At 35.2% G+C, this 19,038-nt stretch overlaps 1 protein-coding gene across 2 annotated transcripts in view; it reads left to right on the top strand.

Annotated features, from left to right (window-relative positions):
- Positions 1-19,038, top strand: part of DAW1 (Transducin/WD40 repeat-like superfamily protein) — a 308,544-nt gene that overhangs the window by 220,848 nt on the left and 68,658 nt on the right. The gene's annotated exons all lie outside the window — the stretch shown is intronic.

Here is a 19,038-nt window from a genome sequence, read left to right as displayed (position 1 = left end):
AGAAGTAAGTCCAAGAAATTCGCCCTTTTGTATTAGGTTACGAATTAACACTTGATCTTATGGTAAGTCAAACCTATATTAGGAGGTGAATCTTGGTTTCCACCCTTCACTTGTGTATAGGGTAGTGGATTCATTTTTCCCCTGTACATTAACATTGCAACATCATTTTCCATCATGAGTAGCAAGTTTCATGTCTAAAAAAGCCTCTAAGGAAATGATCAACTTCACAAACTTTTTGCCCATAGGAAGTACCTTCAATTTGAAACACATCATATTTGTATCCTACCACTATATATCAATGTTACTCTAGTACTGGGGTACATCAGGATGGGGGGACACCGGGACGAGTTCCTTGGGATGGGGAGAAAATGGGCCTCAATTTTGGGATGGCAAGGGGATGGCCAGGGGATAGTAGCAAGGGGAGGACGGGGCAGGGAGGGGTGTTGTATAGTATGCATATAGAACTTGAAATGCTTGTCATGAAATGATGTTTCAAGTTTCACTAGAAGATTCCAAATTAAAATACTTGAACATATGTAATGTCTGTCCCCCACTTAGCCAATTTGGATGTATGTTGTCGTTAGCCCCTTTTTTTATGGTCCCGAGGGCTAACCAGGACTTCAAAAGGGATCCTGAGGTTATTTGGCCTAGACAAATTTAATTACATGCCAAATGGAGTTCGTTTGTTGGGTTTTCAAAAAGGCTTACTATTTTTAGTAAGTGAGCAATGTTTCTGGATTAGATTGTGTGATTTTTTTAGCATCAACGTTTCGGATCATACTACATGATCCATCATCAGGACGAGAGAACATCAGAATATGGAATGTTCTGATGTTCTCTCGTCCTGATGATGGATCATGTAGTATGATCCGAAACGTTGATGCTAAAAAAACTCACACAATCTAATCCAGAAACATTGCTCACATACTAATGGATTGTGGAAATCTGATTATGTTATTTTTAGTAAGCCAACAGGGGATGCAGTGCCTTCAATTTTCAGTGACAGGGTGTGATGTATTTTGTTGAGCTCTTCCCGATGAACTATTATATGTGGGATTCCGAGTTTATTTGGTATATTATTTTAATGTTTGAAGTTATAACAATAAAGTGACTATTTAAATTAAATATTATAATGTTTCATAAAGTCACTTTATTAAAAATCAAGATCTCCCTTTAGAGCACATACATGGGCTTTTATAAAAGGGAAAAAATAATATCCCACATTGGCAAGACGGAAGCATAGTTCTAGTGAGGAAGGATTAAAAGAAAGAGGATAGCTCTCTTTCGGCAGGCTTGGAAATATCAAAGAAATTGGATAATATTCTGGAGGTTATTTCTCAATAGTTTGAAGGACAAAATCCCTTCAAGCTGGAAATCTTGACGCCATTGAAATAGATGGTCTTGAGATTCATTGAACTGGTTTGGGGTAGTGCTTGGTCAGCATTGTGTTGAGGACAACATTCATTTACAAATTTGGTACCAAACTGGTGAATTTGTGAGTCTGCCTGGAAGCACATTGGAGGTCATAAGTCCATTCCTGGTCCAAATCACATGCTTCCGACTTTGTTGCATTGCTAGAGCCTGGGCGTTTCAGAACTGGTCATTTTCGGCAGCCATTTTTGCAGCAAAAATTAATATATATTTTCCATATAGTGTCGTACTGTACAGCCTGCTCCTGGACAGAGTACGGACCTGCACCAAGGACAGTTCAAGGGGTGCTAAACTGGGCATTCATCATCAAATTTCAATCAACAGCAATCGTATCATTTCCAGGTTCTTCTACACCTGATCATAATAGTTAGATGAATGTATGGGTGTCATAATTGTAAAGGGGTTTGCATATTCAGTCACTGTGTAACAGTCATTTCAGTCACTGTGTAATAGTCATTGCATTATAAATTCAGTCACTTTTTGTAGACAGCTGTATGAAGTTTGTATATCTTGAATAGAGGATAAGTGTATGTGACATTCATGATCAGTCCATAAGAACTCTTTACATTGCATATTTGTAGTAGTGTTCAAGTGCCAAGATATTTGTCCTTGCTATTCTTCATATCATATTGTCATTTGTTTGGTAGAGAAGCATTTTTAACATCTGAACAAGAACTCAGAAAATTTCAAATCAGACTTTGCACACCAACTGTTTGACAAAATGTCGTTGAATCAAAAACTAAAAATTCAAGGGTATGTTACAACATATCAAAATTGCAACATGAACTAGAAAAATTGAACATTCAACATAGTAACATATTACATACCCACTAGTAACATTCAAAAAATAAATTCAAATAGAATCCAAGTACCCATTCCAATGGAAGCATGGTTGCGGAATGGCGAAGCTGGGGATACTTGGGTGTGCAAGTACCTGGTGCGAGGACATCTCAGGGACGGGTAGAGGTTTGGGAGGTGGATGCGAGTCCCCGTGTTACACTGCTATATATCTAGTCATCTTCCACTTTCCAACCTATGACTTGGATGAGAGAGAAAGAGAGAAGATACTACAATTGAGCATTGAGGAAATAGTTGCATCCAATCAAAGTCCCAAAAGGGGACACAATGTTAGGAATGCTTGGGGCTCATCACAATTCACACTCCAATTAGGGGACAATAAGTTGTGATACTATGATAGGAGGTGATAAGTGAAAGTTTATGTGGGTGATAAAGGACACTTGATATAGCACTTGGTTAGTTTCATGAAAACGTCTAACTAATCAGGGTTTAACTTAGTTTCTTGACTTGCTGGCCCAAATGATGGTGAATAATAAGATAAAAAACGATAATCAGTTCAATAGTTGTAAGAGTAACAATGGTCATTGAGATAATAAATGGAAGGGATCAAAACTAACACATTACTACAACTACATCCCAACTCAAATCATCAATTTAACCGAACTAGAGTTGAGCATCAAGAGATTCATACTTTCACATTTGTTGAGTTGTGGGAACAACTCAAATATGATTAGTTATATGCAAGGCTATAGACAGATATGTCCCATAAGAACTACATGGATCTCAAGATGAGGCATTTTTTTAATGGGGTAATAGAGATTACACTAATGATATTAGAAGGAAGATTAACAAGATTAGCCAACCCTCTTTGATGGTTCAAGGAAGACTCCACCACATGCTTGGGTACAATAGGTGGACACATACTTTCAACTTAACCCTGTGCCAAAGACCAAGCGATCAAATATGTAGCACTACATCTTGACAAGATTTCAAATGATGCCTACCTTCACAACTAGAGTTGAGCATCAATAGATTCATACTTTCACATTTTTTGCGTTGTGGAAACAACTCAAACATGATTAGTTATATGCAAGGCTATAAATAGATTTGCCGTTAAGGACTACATGGATCTCAACATGATGCATTTTTCCAATGAGGCAATAGAGATTACACTAATGATATGAGAAGGAAGATTAACAAGATTACCCTCTTTGATGGTTCAAGAAAGACTCCACCACATACTTGGGTACAAAAGGTGGACACGTGCTTTCAACTTAACCCTATGCCAACGACCAAGAAATCAAATATGTAGCACTACATCTTTACAAGATTTCTCATGGGGGGTGGTATCATGGAATGGTCACCCTAGGTCATGATCAAATCACTTCATATGTCAAATTATTGAAGAGATTTTATAGGAAGGGTTCAAAACTCCTCTTCAAGAAGTTGGCAAAGTTGAAGCAATGGAGAATGGTTGACATCTGTGTTGCAAAATTTTACAAGCTCTCTATGTTGGTGGCAGATATATCAAAGAGAAGATTAATTGCTTTGTTCATGGACAAGCTAATGGACCTATTGAGAAATTAGGTCAAGGCCCTTGGCCCAACCTCATTCCAAGAGGTGATCAAGGAATCTCGAGATATGGCCTCTTCTACTTCAAAGAATCAACACCCATTTCATACAAGAACATTTGCAAGAAACCTTCCTAGAAAGAATGGCCCTAGAAGAACAAATTAGATGAAGCGACTAAAAAAGACTTGTGAAGAAATTAGTAATGCTTTAGCTACATGGAGCTATAGGAATCAAAACATAGATGTCATCACAAGGAGAAGATTAATTATTTTGAGGCCATATCAAATATTTAGGAGAAGGAGCATGCCAAGACCAAATCTAATGAGTCAAACGAGGACCCATCTATGGTGAAATCAACACCCTAAGGAACCACCTCAAGGTATATTGTAGGGGCAACTACTTATTGTCATGGTTGATAGTGGGGGCACTGACAACTTTGTTGTTGCTGACTTGGATGCCAAGAGAAGGTTAATGATATAAGAGAATGAAGGATTTGATGTTAAGGTCACTAGTGGCCATCAACTGCCTTGTTTTCTCATTTTTCTCCAGTTGAGTATTACCCTTGATAATTATGCTATTACCAATGACTTTTATGTAGGGGCATTAGATGACACAAATGTTTTTTTTGGGCATACAATGGATGGAGTCTTGATAAAATTCTTAAAGTTTCAAGAGGTTAAAATTCACATCTAAGGTGGTTGGGAAGGAGGTGGGTGTAAGAGACATGTCTGATGGGGACTTAGATTTATTTCAGCTAGGCGCGCGGAGGTGATCTTAAATCATGATGATGTGGCTGGGAATCGCAATGTTTGGTCTCTTCTAAACCCTTCGACAATAGACCTAAGTATAATCATGATAATGATTTTTAGATAGTATTGGATAGACAAGTTTGGTTTTGAGTTACCATCCCTTGTGGTATTTCTTGATAGAGGACTTGATCACACTATAGAGTTAGAGGATGGTGCCAAGCTAGTCATTACTAGTTTTTACAGACTTCCCAAGAATTTAAAAGCTGAAATTGAAAAGTCAATCAAGGATTTTTTTAGGAGACGGGACACATCAATCCTTGTTCGAGTTATTTTACATCTTTGGTACTACTGGTGAAGAAAAAGAATGGGACTCAAAATATGTATCGACTATTGAGCCCTAAACAAGAAGAAAATAAAGAATAGGTACCTAATATCACAAATTAATGAGTTGTTGGATGAGACATCAAGTTGTCTTATTCTCAAAAGTAGATATTTGGCTAACCTATCATTAGATTTAGGTGTGGGAGCATGATCTTCATAAGGCAACTATCAGGTGCCATCATGTGCACTATGAGTTATTGGTCATGCCCTTTGGGTTGACCAATGGGCATGCCACATTCCAATCATACATGAACCACATCTTCAACAAAGGGTTGAGGAAATCCTGATTTATTCTTTGACAACATACTTATATACAGCAAGACATGGAAGGGTTATCTAAATCATTCGGAAGAGGTCTAGGGAATAATGGAAGCACAATCTTTTCTTGCAAAAGCCTTTAAGTGTGAGTTCGTCATGACAGAGATTGTGTACCTAAGGAAAGTAAATCATCAACGCACAAGGAGTACAGGTGCACCAAAAGAAATTCAAGCAATCTTAATTAGCCACTTTTGTGGACACTCATGGAATAATGAGGATTCTTTGGCCTATGCAGCTACTACACTCAAATTTTGTTGCAGCTTACACTCAAAGTCATCTTTTCCTTCTTGTCGAGGATTCTTCATTAGTGCACTGTAGAATATCCTCTCTTAATGTGTGCCCTCATACAACAAATTCAAAAACAAAACACCTTCATAACACCACTTTGATTCCTTTCAGTTTTCTTGGGCCTTGGTATGACTAAAGATCTGAATTTTTCAGTAGCCAAGTGACAATGGATCGTGTGAGCGTAGGGTTAGCTTGGGAATCTAAATTTTATTGGAAGAAAATTTGTGGAAGGTCTTGTTACAAGTTGGGGTTATCGTTGCACCAAAAGATCAACCTATCAATGCTTGATATGACCACTAGACTTATAGAACATAAGAGGAGGTTAAGCCATTTCACGAATCCCGAAGGGGAACATACGTGTTTAGTCTAACAGTCTCCCTCTCAATGTTACCTCAGAAGATTCAAACTTGTGACCAAGCTTTGATACCAATTGTCATTGCACAAAAAGATCAACCTATCAATGCCTTATACAACCACTAGACTTATAGAACATAGGAGGCAATTAAGCCATGTCCCAAACCCCAAAGGGGAATATTGGCGGTTGTCCAATAGGTCTTCCACATGCTACAAACAAATTTTTCTCCCATATCCTACAAGTGAAAATACAAACAAACCGGTACAATTGAGGTTGATGAAAAATAATTTTAATCCTCACACTTTGTCCTTTGGTGCACTTTGGGCTATAAATGATCTTCGCACAGGAATAGTCCATACCTTGATTTTTTTCTATTTTGTGCACAATGAACTTACAAGTCCTACCTCTTTTCGTCTCACACAGGTGCCTATAATTTAGAGTGGTTTGAATATTTAAGGAATAGAGAAACTATGCTTAAGAAACTATTCAAACTCACAAGATTTGGCTCTAATACCATGTTATTCATCATTCAAGCTATAAGAATTTGCATTGCATAGTGGCTGATTTAGAGTCCCTAGACTCATTGTGGGTCATGCAAGTAGCCTGGGTTAGTGGGTTGAGCATGCTTGGGTGAGTTTCGGTGACCCGACAGCTTGACCTAGCGAGTCATGGGCCATGACCTGTGTGACTTGCCTAGTCAACGAGTCATGCCATGACTTGCAAAGTCTGAAATTGATGACCCAATTGCAATAGGAATAAAGTGATTTACAAAAAAGAAAATTCCTTTTCATGCATTGCTTTTTTATTTTACCCTAAAAGTTAATCTATTTGCTTGTTATGAGAAGGGAGGAAGAAAAACAAGAGGCCATAGATTTGCAACCAGAAGGGAAGAAGAGCATCAAAGAGTCCAAAAACTGCAATGGGGAGACCATAGATTTGCATTGAGAGTATCAAAGAGCTCATAGCAATTGTTCCAAGACTTCTCAACGCATTTGAAAAAGGTAAGTGTTAAATTTTATAGATTTTGTTTTTTTTTTATATGTTTATGAATTTTTCATTTTTTGTTAACTTTTTGAAGTTGAACTTTCCAAATCTTGAATGTTTTCTATCAAATATAAATTGAATGGTTCAATGAGAGGAGGAGAACAACAAAAAACCCTCAATTCTTTTAGAAAAAAAAGTAAATATGTATATACATTTTTTTTCTTAAAAAAACATAGTGTTTACTGATTTTTAAAAATTATTCTTTTGAAATTTAAAAAATTTCAAGAAAAACACATAATGCCCAAATGTAGAGATTACTGACTTTTTTATTAGTTTATAACTTTATAAATACAATGCAAAAATGATAATTTGTTTGTTAAAATTGTCTTATTGTAGAAGTCTTCACCATTTGAAAACATTAACTTTTCCCAATGCCTAAAAGGATGAGGCTTGAAAATATGCTGAAGACATTGTTGGTAGACAAAAAATTCAGAGGAAATGTGTTTTTTTTTTTTTGTAAAGAATTTAATCACGGCGGCATCAGTAGATCTAAATATCATATTGTTGGTATACATGGCAATGATGCTAAGCAATGTTAAAACTGAAAACCAACTTCTGAGGTAATTTGTTTCTATTAAATCTAGTTACAAACATTTGAGCAAGAAAAGGAAACTAAGAAGAGGCATTTGGAAGAGAATGTTATTGTTTCCTACTTATTTGCATACATAGGAGCATGCACATCTACATCCCTGGGCGGTGTTGAAGAAGGCTCTTCAATTCCTTCCTTCCGTCCAAGTGCTTTTGAAACCATTAATTTTTCCCAATGCCTAAAAAGGATGAGGCTTACAAATATGTTGAATGCATTTCCAATAGACAAAAAATTCAAAGAATTTTTTTTTTTTGTAAAGATTTTGATCATGGTGGCATCAATAGATCTAAATACCATATTGTTGGTATGCATGGAAATGATGTTGAGCAATGGAAAAAACCAATTGCTGGGGTAACTCATTTCTATTATGTCTAGTTACAAATATTTGAGCAAGAAAAGGAAACTTAGAAGAGGCAATTGGAAGAGTTAAATGCTATTGGTTCCCATTTATTTGCATCCACGGGAGCATGCACACCTACATCCCTAGGGTATGTTGGAGAGGGCTCTTCTGTTACTCGCTTCCGTCCAAGTGCTTTTGCTAGTGCTAGTGCTTCTTCTTCTTCTCCTTCTAGTGGCACTGTTACCATTTTTCCTAGAGTCTAGAGATCCAAGTTCAATAATTATATTGTGTCATGTAGTACTCTTGGTGCACAACCCTCACTTGAGAGCATGGGTTAGAACAAGGAAGTCCATTATGTTGCAAGAAAACAAATTTGCAAGTTTTGGACTTATTCAACATTCCATTTATTGTAGCTAGGTAATTTTTTTTTATTTGATTGCATTAATTTGAAAATTAAGTTTTAAAAACTGTAATTTGAAGTTGAACTTTTTTTTGTCTAGTGAAAATCTATCTGTGACAAGTCTCCTTATTGGCAAGGCATGATAGATGTTGTAACCATTTGTGCAGAGGGGTTTAAAATCCCTACTAATTGTGAGTTAAGTAACCCCCTCTTGTTAGAAATGGTTGATGATATGAAAGTTGAGCTAGAGGACCACTGAAATTTTTCAAGCTAAAAGGGTTGCACCATGGTGCAAAGGCACCTAAATTTTAAGAGAAAAAGGAGGTTTAGAGTCTTTAAGTCATATGTTGAATTAATGTGATCCATTTATTATAAAGTTGAGTCTTTTTGAGTCAAGATGTAAAGGCTAGAGAAGCCATTTGTAATAAGTTGTCAAAATTGTAAAAGGAGGTCTTAATGTGATCAATAATGTCAAAATATTTATTTAATAGGTGAATGGATCTATTTGTATCCATCTAAATTCATTTGATTCATAATTTTGGTCTAGGTTGGGTTTATATAAAATTTGTAATGCAAAAGTGCATAAAGTTCATAAAATATTGTCAAAAATGCAGAAGGGTTAAAAGAATGTAATGGGTTGGTTTAAAAGGTGGTTGGAAAGTTGTAAACCACCACAACCACTATAAAAGCATTGTGTTGTTTGTTTCAAATCGAGGTGAATGAAGGAGAAGAAGAAGAGATCATTTTGAATCAATTAGTTTTTTAAGAACTTGTCATTTTGATTGGTGTTAACTGTTTTTGTGTTGGTTCTAGGTATTGTACAGCCATTTACAGCCTGGAACCCATGTATATCCTATACTTTTGAATAGTAGGATTAATAATCTTCTTTCTCTTTTTGGTTTGAAGCAATTTTGTTAAGTTTTGAAGAAGTTATGCTAGTTTTGGTAAAAGTGGTTATTTGCGGATTTGAGGATGCCCAACTACAGTCGGATTGAAATATTTGGTATAGACACATTTGGATGAAACAGGAACTTTGTTTATATTCATTTGAAAGATATGTGAACGAGCTTTCATTTCCAATTGGTTTGAGTTGTTTTATTTCCAATTTGTGTAAGTTATGTGTAATTGAGTAATGACTGGCTTTTAAGGATCTATGTTGAAGTTGCAGACAATAAATTGTTCTTGTAGGATGATTTATGCATTGTAAGAATTAATGGCTTATAGATTCAAAAACTAGACTCATATAAGGTTGAGTAAAAATTGGTTTGGTGTTATTTGGATTCATTTTGAGGAAGTTATTGAATTCCCTAGGCAGGCTTTCTGGTTTTATATCTGATTTATGACAGAAAAAATGGGTCTTGGTTTGGAGCACATAATTTGTAATTTATTTATTGAATTTGTCTCAGCTTTGGATATGGTTTAAAAGGGATAATTTTGAACAAATCTTCCAAAGGGTAAGAAACGTTAAGGATTAAAAGTTATGAATAATATAATCAAACATAGAAACCTGATTGTGTGAACGAAGATGTTGTCTTAGTTTTTTGAATGTCAGGTTCTCTGTTGAAATCTTTGAGATGTTCTTGGTTCCTTGAGAGTTTACCAGCCTATTGTAAATCCCTTGAGTTGAGCTAAGATTCCTTAAAGGTAAATACAGAGGGCTCTACATCAGATTGGTATCACAGCTTGAAGATCTTGAGTGTGTGGGTAGAGCATCGAAGGAAGCAATCCACATCCGGACCTTGAAGATTTGGTTTTGATTTGTTGATGAGATTTTGGTTGCAAGTGCTCATCAATCTTGCTGCAAAAGAAAGATTTTGTGTTGTTGTGTTGATAGATATGGAATTACTATCAAGGGCCATGGGAAGGTCCAATGGATGCCAAGAGACTAGGGAGAGAGGCAAAGAGGAGGACTCCTAGGTGAGGCATATGGACAATTGGTTTTGGTGAGTTTGAAGCAGCATGGTAAAGGTGGATCTCTGATTGATAAGGCACCGTGGAAGTTGTAGCCATTAATGCTCTACTGATAGGAGTATTTGACAAGGTGATTTTGAGGGCAATCCTGTATCCTTAAAGGAAAATATGATGGTGATAAAGGCATGAAGAGGCAAATTTAAATGAAGATAAAGATGAAGATTTTTGGTCTAATTTTTTCTTGCAGGTTATTGATTCCATGTTTCCAAGGGACTTGGAAACTTTTCAAGGTTGGGAGTACAATCTGATGCAAAGTTTTTTGTATTTACCTTCAAGGAATCTTAGTTCAACTCAGGGGATTCACAATAGGCTGGTACACCCTCAAGAAACCAAGAACATCTCAAAGATTTCAATAGAGAACCTGATATATAGGCAACTAAGACAACATCTTCATTCACGCAATCAGATTTCTATGTCTAATTACATTATTCATAACTTTTAATCCTTAATGTTTCTTGCCAAACCCTTTGGAGAATTTGTTCAAAACTTATCCCTTTTAAACCATATCCAAAGATGAGACAAATCCAATAAATAAATTCCAACTTATATGCTCCAAACCAAGACCCATATTTTCTGTCATAAATCAGATGTAAAACCAGCAACCCTGCCTAGGTAATCCAATAAGTTCCTCAAAATGAATCCAAATAACACCAACCCAATTTTTACTCAACCTTATATGAGTCTAGTTTCTGAATCTATAAGCCATTAATTCTTACAATGCATAAATCATCCTACAAGCACAATTTATTGTCTGCAACTTCAATGGAGATCCTTAAAACCCAGTCTTTACTCAATTACACATAACTTACATAAATCGGAATAAAAACAACTCAAACCAATCGGAAATGAAAGCTAGTTCATATATCTTTCCAATGAATATAAACAAAGTTCCTGTTTCATCCAAATGTGCCCGTACGAAATATTTCAATCCGACTGTAGTTGGGCATCCTCAAATTTGCAAATAACCATTTTTACCAAAGCTAGTATAACTTCTTCAAAACTTAACAAAATTGCTCCAAACCAAAAAGAAAAATAAGATTATTAATCCTACTATTCAAAAGTATAGGATATACATGGGTTCCAAGTTGTAAATGGTTGTACAACACCTGAAACCAACACAAAAACAGTTAACACCAATCAAAATGACAAGTTTTTAAGAAACTAGTTGATTCAAAATGATCTCTTCTTCTTCTCATTCATTCACCTCTATTTGAAACAACCAATACAATGTTTTTATAGTGGTTGTGGTGGTTTACAACTTCCCAACCACCTTTTAAACCAACCCATTACATTCTTTTAACCCTTTTGCATTTTTGACAATATTTTATGCACTTTTGCATTACAAATTTCATATAAACCCAACCTAGACCAAAATTATGACTCAAATGAATTTAAATGGATACAAATAGATCCATTCACCTATTAAATAAATATTTTGACATTATTGATCACATTAAGACCTCCTTGTACAATTTTGACAACTTATTACAAATGGCTTCTCTAGCCTTTACATCTTGACTCAAATATATAATAAATGGATCACATTAAATCAACATATGACTTTTTTGACTCAAAAGACTCAAATATATAATAAATGGATCACATTAATTCAACATATGACTTAAGGACTCTAAACCTTCTTGTTCTCTTGAAATATAGGTGCCTCTCCACCACACCATCATGAAAGATGGTTGGATGAATAGAAGGAATAAGACACTCCTTGATTTTCTCATTTTCTGAACAAGTGATTAATCATTTAACTTCCCTAAATGCATGAATAATTTAAATTTTGATTTATTGATTGATCAATGATGATTGATAATTATTTTTCTTTATTTTCAGAATCCATGTTCTTTAAGTCTATTGATGTTCCTCATAAGTAAAAAATGCCACATACTTGTGTGAGGTTATTGAGGAAGTCATATATGAGGTGGGAAAAAAAATGTGGTGTAGGTGGTGACAAATAATGCAGCAAGATATGTTGTTGCAGGTTAGTTTTTATGGAGAGGCACCCAAAAATTTATTAAAAAATTTCTTATTACATCTAATTTTCTAATTAATTAAAAATCAATGCAACTAGACTTTTGAGGGAGAGACAACCAAATTTTATTTGGTCTCCATATGTAGCCCATTTCCTTGACCTCATGTTGGAGAATATTGGTAAGCTTCAATGGGTGAAAGAATGTGTTGAAAGGGCAACAATATTTGCAAATTTGTCTGCAATCATACATTGGTCCTTTGCATTATGAGGCTATACACAAGGAAAAAGGTGTTGTCTTGTCCTGGTATCACAAGGTTTGCCTCAAATTTCCTCACACTAAAATAGTTGAAATCAAAAACAGTTTTGAGATGCATGTTTGTTGCTGAGGAGTGAGCTTCCTCATCCTATGTTATGACTATTGGGTGGATATTTTGCAATCAACAGTTTTGTAAAAATCCAATCACAGAATAGGTAGACCGCCAACAACGTGAGACAAAGTCTTTCCTATATTAAAGGGAAGGCTCCCCCTTCTCACCATTCCTTGGATCAACTAAAAGTAAGCAAGAAGTTAGAGAGATTTGTGAGGGGTGTTACCAATATTCTTTCCTCTTAACTTTTAGGAAAGAATCCACTTACCTATGGAGAAAGTAATGGGCAAGATGAAATCTCTAACTACACTTATATCTAGTAGCTAGAAACGGTCATACCGATAAACCAACACCAACTCAAAAGTTGATTGAAAGCATACCAGTTTGTCTATAAGTCCTGTTTTAACCTATTCTATAACCTCTACCATTGGGGCACAAAGACTTCTAGAAGTAGGGAATTCTAACTATTTTCGTGAATTTGAGATGGTACTACAAGCTACAGTCAAAGCTTCTAGTCTATGTATCACCACAATTGCTCCCAGTCAAAGTTGCGGCTCTAATTTCTTCTTAACTCGCTATACTCAACTATTGATCACACAATAATAACATGAATCAAAGACAATAGGCACAAACCACAGTCAAAGCTTCTAATTTACTCTATCACAATTGCTTCCAATCAAAGCTTCAAATCCAATTGCTTCTTTTATTCACTTTTCTCTCAAATTCGTACTACACAATCAGTTATGCTTGCACAAGTGTGGTGGAGCTTTCTTGCATACAACAAGAGATGATTTTTACAATGAGAGGGCACTCCTTTATATAGGCAAAGGAGTTGAGAAAAAGGAGGAAAAATTGGGAGCAACTCAACCAACTTTGACCCGGTCTAACTAACAAGAGAAATTATTGGATTACATGTCATTACACATGTAAGTCATATTACATGTAATTACACACTTTCATGTAATACAACCTCTTCAATCTACAAACATGAAACTAATGAAGGAAGAAGACGGAAGAGAATTGAAACAATCTTAGGGATTGTTCTGAAGGGCCTTGTACTTGGCAATGCAATCCCAGATGATCACAGAATTAGGAGTTCCTTTATTTTGTACCACTGCATTCACCTTGATAACCATGGTGTTGCATCTTTTGATAGCCTCTAACTCTCTCTGATCAATTGTCCATTGTCATTTAAAAACTTGACGTGATCAAGCTTTTTCTCGTTTGAGTTGTCATGAATTCTCCTTTGTAGATTAGCACATTATGGAGTCTTTGACTCTTTGAAGACCTTCTCGATGGTGTCCAAATGTAAATTCGGAATAATTTTCCATCAATGCCTTTAAATTTTTTTTTCTTTCCTTTTTGAAGCTAAGTACTTGGTGAAGTCCCACACAAACTCAGGTTCACAGATAATCATTGGGAAAACGAAGACCAAATGAATTACTGGTTCTTTTATTTGAAGTACACCTTCTTTACTAGATGTCTTCATTCTTTATAGAAATTCTAGCATATCTTGACTTGCTACAACATGAAAGTTTCAATGCGATTGAAATATCCATCATTGGAAGATATGGATTTTGACTCCATGAAAATATTGGCAAAATGGATCTCTGAGGAACAGTATATTTGGAGTATTGATTAGATACTCATGGAACATGTGCAATGAATTAGATGTGATATGAAAAGTACATGCGGAGGGCTAAAATGGGACTTAGGAAGATGGATGGCATGTAAATGCATATGAGAAAAGGATGATTTCTTATAAAGATGCTTTGAGGAATGAAGGCTAGGCATATGGGAATGTGTGCAAATGATAACTTTTGACTTTAGAAGTGTGACCAAATGAAGAAAAACAAAAAAGCAAGCAAACAAACAACAAAAAGCAAGCACAAAAGAAGCATGTACCTTTGGTTCTAGACTCAAACAGGCCAAGAGGCAAATTACTTTAAAGTGAGAATTTGAATTTGAAGTTTGGGGAAGATCCAAAAGTATGAAAATGAGAATTTTCATCATATTTAAAGGAAAAATGCATTTTTCATGGCATATCTATAGACAAGTGTGCCATATCAAGCTAAAATGTGCAATAGAATAGCAAGATAAACACAAATTAATGAACAAGATTGAAAATGTCCACTTACTTGAAGATCAATAAGCCAAAATAACAAGAATTATAGACTTGAAGACCATTCTCCTCCAAATCCGGATTATCAAACAATAGTATTGACTTCTTCAATCTTGCAAGTAATGAGCATTCAATGGTAGGATTTGGCATGAGAATGCCAAAAACGTGATCTCTAAAGGTAATAGCATCCATTAAAACTCAAAAAATGACCCCTATTGATCCAAATATATGGGCTGGAAATGTCATTTTTTGACTGTTTTTAACAAAAGCGTGCCTTTTCATGCAAAAATCTTGGTCGCTTTTGCAAAAACGCGGCTCACAAATGCATATATATTGGTCCTTTTGTCTTGGGAATGCAAAAACGTCTTCCCTAAATTCTATTACATGGATCCAAATGCAAAAACATGGCTCCAAAATGCAAAAAAGTGAATAAAAACCCAATTGTCTAGGCGTTTTTAGCAAAAGTGTGCCCTAAAAATGCATGTATTTGAGTATTTTTGGCTTCAAGATGTGAAATCGTGGTCTTTAAATGCATATGCATGTGTTGAAATGCCAAATCGTGGTCTATGGATGCATTTACATGTTTAAAATGTATTCATATAATGGCTAGAAGTGCAAATCACACTCTCAAAATCTCATTGCATATTTAAAATATGTAATATATGCCATGTGTTTGGACGTTTTTGGCTTTTGAGTGCAAAAACGGGGTCTTTCTCCAAACCACATTACATGTAAAATCCATTGGTTGGAAGTGCAAATTGCACTCTTGGAGTGCAGTTGCATGTTTTGAAATTGTAAAACAATGCAAGTAGTGTAAAAATGTACTCCAACCCTCATTACATATTTTAAATGCATGAATATGCAATGCCCATGCCAAACACACTCTCCAAGTGCAATGACATGTTTTGAATATATGATATTTGCCCTCAAGATGCAAAATGCACTCTTAGAGGGTGGTTTCATATTTTAAAAACTTGCTTATTATCAATGTTGGCCCAGTACTAGGGTACGTCGGGATAGTGGGACGTCGAAACGAGTTTTTGTGACGAGGAGAAATGGGCCTCGTTTTCAGGATGGCAGGAGGGACGACCAGGGCAGGACAGGGCAGGGAGGAGTGTTGTATAGTATACATATAGAACTTGAAATGCTTGTTATGAAATGATGTTTTAGTAGAACATACCAAATTAAAATATTTGAACATAGCCAAATTGCAACATGAACTAGAACCATTGAACATTCAACATAGTAACATATTACATACCCAATAGTAACATTCAAAAAACAAAAGTCAAATAGAAATACAAGTCCCCATACTAGCGGCAACATGTTTGCAGAATGGCGGAGGTGGGGGTACTTGGGTACGTGAGTACCTGGTGCAAGGACGTCTTGAGGACAACTACTCCAAGGTTTGGGAGGGGGGTGCGAGTCCCTGTGTAACATTGCTTATTATAACTTTTTAGTGCAAAACACACTCTGTGGAGGTGATTGCATATTTTAAAAACATGCAAAACTCATTCTAGGATGACCATTACACATTTTAAAAACATGTAGAATGTCTTTCTAGTGCAAAGTGTGGTCTCTAGATGCATATGCATATTTACATGTAATTGAGTTGAAAGACATGTAATGCACAACTTAAGTAATGAATTAAGGACATGTCTAGTTGATTTTGGAGGAAATATCATTTAATTGGGTCAAAAATAATATTTACACTATACAGCTTAATAAATTTGTGCAAATATCATTCAAAAAATAATATTTACTTAGATGTTTTAAATTAAAACATAAAGTAACTCAAAAAAATTAAATACTATATAGTTAATATAGTCACTTAAATGAAAAATTAAAAAGCAACTCAACTTAAAAATACAACATAAAGTGCACTATAATCACTTGAGTTATAAATTTAAGTGATAAAGTAACTTTAAAACACAACAAAAAGTTGATTTATTTTATATTTTTCAAAAAGTGAATGTCAACTTTAAAATATAACATGATATTTTAAATCGTGCAGTTCCACCTAGAGAGTCCACTTTTTGGGCACTAAAATGATCATATCTTTTGATTGCTAACTCTAATTAAGCCCTAAGATTAGACCGAATTGAAGGAAAAACCAAAAACAATGATTTGAGCAAAAACAAAAGACCAAAAGCTAACCAACACACTAAAAAACAAGAAAAATAACATTGAAGGCTTCAAAAATCAAGTATAGGCTCGACAAAGAGAAAAATTAAAAAGACTTGACGAAAGCCTTCAGTAAGAGGAATCATTATATCAATTGGGGTTGATTAATTGATCAATACTAACCAATTAAATAATGAACCAAACTTAGAGAAATGCGAAACTAAATTGAAAAGTTTTGTACTATACCTACCTTTTGTGGTGACAAACTACAAGGCAACAATGACCACTGTAGGGATGGATGTGGTAGATTGCATTTTTTATGAGGCAAGTTTTTGGACCCCTTCTGAAGAGATTGTGAAAGTAAATTTATTAAATTATTATAGAATGTTTGATATTTAATATTAATGTTTTTATAATTTTATGCAATTTATGCAACTTTACAATTTTGCTTATTTTTGAGCACACTTGTGACCTAACTATTTTTGTTCAACATTATTTGCAAGTCACTAAGCCCCTGGTAGTTCTCCTACAAGTAGTTGATGGGAGAAGCCCTTTACGGGCTACATATATGAGGGCATTAATAGGGCCAAGGAGGCCATCGCATCCATATATGCCAGAGTTAAGGATAACTATGACCCTATTTGGGATATAATTGATAGGAGAGAGAACAACTAGCTTCATAGGCCCATCCATGCAACAACTTATTTCCTCAATCTGGCGTTGTATTTTTGCAATAACTTCAAGGCGGATATGGAGGTTTTTAGTGGCCTACATATAGTGTTACAAAAGATATCCAATTATAGCACAACTACATTGCACGAGATGGATTCATATGTTAATACAATAGGGGTGATTTTTGCAAGCAAGATATGCTAAGACACTCAAATAGAATTGCAGCCAGGTAGAAATGTATGTTAGACTTGTGATTCTTAAGTTTATGGCTTATGCATTTTAATTTTATAATCTAGCCTTAAAGTTGGAATTTGGAAATGAAGCTGAAGCTTTTTCCTTATCCTTATTTCAAATGGATGGTGGAAATGGGCCTACATCTCAAAACCTTCAAAATATTGCCATCTGTATATTGAGTCATCCATGTAGTGCTTTTGGAAGTGAGTGCAATTGATCCATGTTTGAGCACATCCACTCGAAGAGGCGTAATAGATTGTTTGTGGAGAGGTTGAATGGTCTTGTATTCGTTCATTACAACCTTCATCCTAGGACTAGTTAGAGTTTGAACACTAAATCCTATCTAAATCTCTAGAAGAGGTCGATCTAGAGTCTGAGTGGCTCATTGAGTCTATTGATCGTGTCTTCATTGAGGAGGACCATGAATGGGTTGACTAAGCAAATACAGATGCTAAGGTTGTGGTTATAGAAGAAGAGGAGGATAGAACATGATCAAGTGTAGCTGATGTTGATCAGAGTGGCGACTCATAGGTAGAGACTATGGCTTGTCAGCCATCCATGACCTACCTCAAATGCATTTATATGAGGCAAACAAACTACTCTGAGGCTGAGGCTGAGCTAGAGCTAGAGTCATAGATTTGTTTTTATTTACACATTCACTTGGGAACATTTGATGTCACGGGTTTTCTAGAAATTTGACAATATATATAATTCTATATATCTATGTTTTGTATTTGCTTCAGCTGCAATTTACATTTGTGCTTATGTGATGGATGTATGTTTATGAATGTGATCAAATTAGCTTCTATTTGAAGATGTTATAGTTTCTTTAAGCTTTATTCAATGATGGGTGCATGAAACAAGTTTCAAATAGTTCAAAAGTGTATTTTTATTGTGCGGAGTCATAAGTTGAGTCGGCCTTGTTGAGTCCAAGTCTGGGAACTTTGGGCTGATTATATGAGCTCAAAGAATGGAACTACGATGCTATAAATAAGGGATGACCTCATGGGAAGAAGGCAACCTGCACGTATCAATGTTGTAAATTTTAAAATAGAAAAATCGAAGCAATGCCTAACAAAGATAAGAAACCTTTGTTGCCATTATACTAAAACCATTTGATTAATTTAATATAAAACATAAAATGATTCGTTGTCTTATGTCAGTTCAATGATGCATGCATTTGTTCCTAGTATAAATTGTCTTGTCTAAATAAATGTCAAGTATGAGATGTTGAAGTACTTTTTTTTGTAGCTAGAAAATATCTTATGATATTTCAATGTCAAAAATACTATTATTATTCT

This window comes from Cupressus sempervirens, chromosome 5 (assembly GCF_028749045.1).
Source record: "Cupressus sempervirens isolate cs-2001-9-10 chromosome 5, ASM2874904v1, whole genome shotgun sequence".
Classification (NCBI taxonomy): Eukaryota; Viridiplantae; Streptophyta; class Pinopsida; order Cupressales; family Cupressaceae; genus Cupressus; species Cupressus sempervirens.
The sequence above is the reverse complement of the archived record's forward strand: the minus strand, read 5'-3'. Positions and strand labels throughout refer to the sequence as shown.